Below are 5,040 nucleotides of genomic sequence, written 5' to 3' on the forward strand. Positions count from 1 at the left end.
AATTTATAACGATGATAGAGAGGAAGCAATTCAGTGGAGCCAAGGGTGAAGACTCGAATCTTCACATTGCCGACTATTGTCAATATTGCAACATCATCAGGCAAGCCGGGGTCACTCAGGACCAAATCAGGGAGATTCTCTTTCCCTTCTCTCTAACTGGAAAGGCTAAATTGTGGTTTAATGGCTCAAATAGAACTACACTTGGTATAACTGACTGGGAAACTCTTGTGTTGAATTTTTATAACAAGTATTATCCTGCAGAGAGAACATCAGTACTACGGAGTGCGATTCAGAACTTTGCCCAAGAAGCCGATGAGTCTTTATATGAGGCTTGGGAGAGGTTCAAGGACTTACAAAGAGAATGCCCTCACCATAATTTAGCGCAATGGCAGTTAATCCAAGCCTTTTATAACGGCATTGGAAATTCCTCTAGAATAATTTTAGACTCTGCAGCTAGTGGGAGATTCATGAATCTTAATGTTGATGATGCAGGTCAGGTTATTGAAGATATGGCGATACAAAATTCCCAATATGGGAATCCCAGAGGATTTGCTAACAAGGGGAAGCATAGTGTCGACTCTGTATCCTTTTTGCAAGCTCAACTAACCTCTATTTGCCAAAAATTAGATAATCTGAGCACTGCTAATGTAGCTAATGTTTCTGCGATTAGTAATAATTCTAATTAGGCTTTCTGTGAAAATTGTGGTATTGTAGGTCATTGGGAGCAGGATTGCAGGAGTTCCGTGGAGCAAGTTAATGCCTTCCAAGCTTACAGGCAGAATAACCCATACTCCAACACTTACAATCTTGGGTATCGGAATCATCCATACCTTTCTTACCGAAGCACTAATGTTCAAAATCCACCACCACAAGAACCACAGGCGCCACAACAACAGCATAAAAAATATTATCATCCCAACGCTAGCCAGAAGAACCAGCCACAACAACCCTCCCCATCTTCTGACCCTTCTCTGGTGGAAATTAGAGCAATGTTGGCTAATATGCAAAAGCACATGGAGATCAGAGATGCGACAATTGAACAAATTATAGCGCATAATAAAATTATGGATAATCAAATTGCGCAACTCTCCGCTACTCTACAAGCCCGCCAACAGGGAGCCTTGCCGGCACAACCTACTAGGCCTACGGATCAAGCATTTGCAATTACTCTAAGGAGTGGTTCAAACTATGAAGGGCCCTCTATGCCCAAAGTTGATGAACCTATTTTATCAAATAATGCTAATCTTGATTCCATTAAACCAAACAATGTAGTTGATAGCCCTGCAGGGCTAAAGGATAATACTAACATATCTAATTCTACATTGCAAGGTATAACTCTAGAGAAGGTGGCTACTCCAAACAAGAATAATAATGTTCCAAAGCTAATTATCAAACTTCCTTTCCCCAATCGTCAATTGAAGACAAACTTGGATAAGCAGTTTGGTAAGTTCCTGGAGGTGGTAAAAGATTTAAAGGTAACAGTTCCCTTAACTGAATTGATCACACAAATCCCCTCATATGCAAAATTTATGAAAGAAATATTGACGAGAAAAAGGTCTATTAGTGAGGTAGATACAGTAGCCTTCACTGCAGAGTGTAGTGCCGTACTTCAGAATAAGTCTCCACCTAAATTAAAAGATCCGGGTAGTTTTTCTATCCCTTGTCATATTGGCAATCTCTTGATTGATGATGCATTATGTGATTTGGGTGCTAGTGTTAGCGTCATGCCATTATCTGTGTGTTCTAAGTTGAATATGGGTAAATTAAAAGCCACCAATATAACTCTACAAATGGCCGACCGCTCTTTCAAATACCCCTTAGGTGTTTTAGAGGATGTCCCCGTTAGAGTAGGTAAATTTTATATACCTGTAGACTTTGTTGTTCTTGACATGGCTGAGGATATGCAAACCCCAATTATTTTGGGTAGACCATTCCTTAACACTGCAGGAGCAGTCATAGATGTACGAAGTGGTAAGTTAACACTATCAGTAGGGGATGATAAAATTATTTTTAATCTGAATAATGCCCCTAAAAGCTCCATGACTGAGGAGAAATGTTTCAGTGTTAATGTGGTTGTAAATTATTCTAATAAGCCCCAAGCTCTTGAAAAAGATCCCTTGGAGGCGGTATCTTGTGTCGCATCCTTTTCAGATGAGATAGACACATGGCAGAAGGAAGTCGATGCAATAGAAAGAGCACTCTACAATGTTGGTCTTGGTTTTGAGGGTGAAAAGGTGGAACCGTTAAAGCAAGTTGTGCGAATCGAGCCTACGGTAAGTGTTCCGCCAGATCGAGTTGCAAGTGTTGAACGCAACGACAATTTGAAGCAACACTCGATCGAAGAAGGATTTTTAGTGCGTAGCATCGAAGATCCCCCAATCCAAGTCAAAGAGGATCCACCAGATAAGGTGGTTAGGCGTCCCACAGGGTATGTCAGAAAGCTGAATCACAGCCTGAACACCGCTAGACCGGGTGAGAAACCACCCGATCAAGCGTTAGGCCAAGGGTCCTAGATATCGTACTTGGTAAGAAGGTCGTGCGGGACCTAGATAAACCAGCGCTTTACGGGAGGCAACCCGTATTTCATGCTTTCTAGGCTAGTTTCCCTTTTCCTTATTTTTGATTTTTATTTTAGAGAGGCGAGGAGAGTGATATTTCACCAGTTATAAGTGTTGTTGTACAGGTATGAATTTGACAGGTATAAAGACTTAGAAAAATTTGAAGAAGAATAGAAATCAGAGAAAAAGGGCTGCTCGGGCCCGATCGGGCGAGGCTCGCCCGATCGGGCGCGCAAGCAGGGTTGAATTCAGCCGCAAATTCGCCCGATCGGGCGACGCAGCCCGATCGGGCGCGCAAGAAAGCTTGAAATCGGACCTATTTTCGCCTGATCGGGCGCGCAAACAGGGTTGAATTCAGAGGCATTTTCGCCCGATCGGGCGAAGCTTGCCCGATCGGGCACTTTTTGTGGAAAATCGAGTGAGAAGGAAAAGATATGTCGGGCGAAGCTCGCCCGATCGGGCGACCAAAGGGAGAAAATTCTCTTTGCGTTCGCGCCCGATCGGGCGCGCAACTTGAGTATTGGAAATTCCACCCTTCGCCCGATCGGGCGCGCCATCAGCCCGTCCCCCTTTATCTTCTTTTCTCTTCTTTCTTTCCTCACTTTCTCCTTATTTCATCTTCTTCATTTCACTTTCTCTCTCTAAAACCTCCATTTTCAAACCTCCAACCTACACTTCAATCCAAGATCTCCTCTAATTCTTCCATCCAAACTCAAAAATTCTTACATATTCCATCTCCCCTCATCCTCCTCTACAATCTACACTAATTTTCCCCTATTTTCTCTCAAATTTTCTCAAACCCTAAGAGAGAGAAACCTTCAATTTGCCACTATTTTACAAGAAGATGGCCTCAAAGCGTTCAAGGAACCAAAGGGGTGAGAGTTCGAGGGCACCACAACCAACAATCAACCTAAATCTTCAAATTCCGGGATGGGAGGAGGTTGTCATTACCTCGGAGGAGCAACGGGTTAGGATGGTCAACCTCATCGATCGTCAGGTAATCTCTACCCGTTTTATTCATCATCCCACATTAGTTAGGTTAGGCCTAGATAAATATGTGGAAAAATTGTTCAAAGGTATAGGCATGAGTGGTTTTTTTCAAATGTGCCATGATACATATGATTACTTAACATTGGAATTTATCTCAAGTTTTAATGTTATTAAAATGAATGCACTAATTACTCATGTACAATTCCGATTATTAAACAACGATGTGAGACTAACTCTTAAAGAATTTGGAAAGTTGTTTGATTTAAAATCGGATAAACCTATTGAACCCTCTCAAGACCACACCGCCGTGGTCTATAAGAGGCTAACTGGGGAGGATTTAGTGAACCTCCAGCATGCCAAAGGGACGTGGATTCAACATCCCGTCCCAAAACTTTGGCAAAGATTTGCCGGCCTCACTATTTTTGGGAGGCATAAACCGACAAATGTTAGGAGAGATGAATTGGAACTATTGGCATCCTATATAATTCCTACTGCTGAAAAATTGAACATACCCCATAGGATAGCCAATCACTTCCAAAGGGCGGCCAATGCGGCCGAGGCTAGTAGGTCTAGGGCACCTATTTACTTTGGGGGGTTAGTGACCCACATTGCTAGGAAACACCTAGGTTGGAAGCCGGATGGGCATAGGAAATTTGTGGGATCGAACCTCATGGACCTACCCTATTTAGGGAGTTTGAACTGGGTGCAACCTGTGGGGAGTGATACTTGGTGGATAGTCCACCGACAATCGGGTAGGAGAGACTAAGCCTTTACCTTACCCAACCCCGCCTTGACCAAATTTGAGAGGGGGAAGCCCTCTTATACTTTCGAGATAAATGGTCAAGGTGAGGTTCAACCACTTCACCCCTCACCACAACCCCACCATTCCCCCATTCACCACTCACCACACTACCAACCACCTCCACCCTTCACCTATGGCATGCCCACTTCCTCGGTCGATTACAACGTCGACCCCAATGCCCCATATGACTTTTCGGCTTTTAGGAGCCAATTAGACCGCATAGAGACGGGGCAAGGGAGAGTTGAGGGTATGATGCGAAACCTAGACTCTAGGTTAAGCACCTTAGATGGGCGGGTTGGTTACATAGAGAGGAACCTAGGGAGGGGCCTTTATCCCATGTATGATGATTACGCCCGTCGGGGGGCTATTCCTCCCGATTCACTTACTCCCGATTGGTTCCAATACCCCCAAGGAGGGTATTCTCACCCCGGTGCATATGGTACTTATGTGGACTACTCTTCGGTCCACGGATATGGGGGTGATGCTCCTTTTGGGGGTATGGGTGGGAATGTGGACCCTAACTACTATGCAGGTGGTTCGGGGTATGGAGGTGGTGGCTCTAGCCACGGAGGAGCCGGTTCTAGCCACGGCGGGGGCTATTCGAGGATGGATGAGGATGAGGAGTAGGCTACTCTCCCAAGTCAATGAGGGCATTGCTTGATTTGGCTTGGGGGGGTGTTCTTTCACTTG

General features: G+C 44.4%; 1 non-coding gene across 1 annotated transcript; it reads right to left on the reverse strand.

Moving 5' to 3' along the window:
* Positions 1 to 272: 272 nt before the first annotated feature.
* Positions 273 to 379, reverse strand: LOC145633386 (small nucleolar RNA R71). Its single transcript, XR_014112715.1, has one exon. It is a non-coding gene; the product is annotated as a small nucleolar RNA R71 (small nucleolar RNA).
* Between the last annotated feature and the right edge of the window lie 4,661 nt (positions 380 to 5,040).

The sequence above is a fragment of the Chenopodium album genome, chromosome 5, assembly GCF_948465745.1.
Source record: "Chenopodium album chromosome 5, dcCheAlbu1.1, whole genome shotgun sequence".
NCBI classification, from domain to species: Eukaryota; Viridiplantae; Streptophyta; class Magnoliopsida; order Caryophyllales; family Amaranthaceae; genus Chenopodium; species Chenopodium album.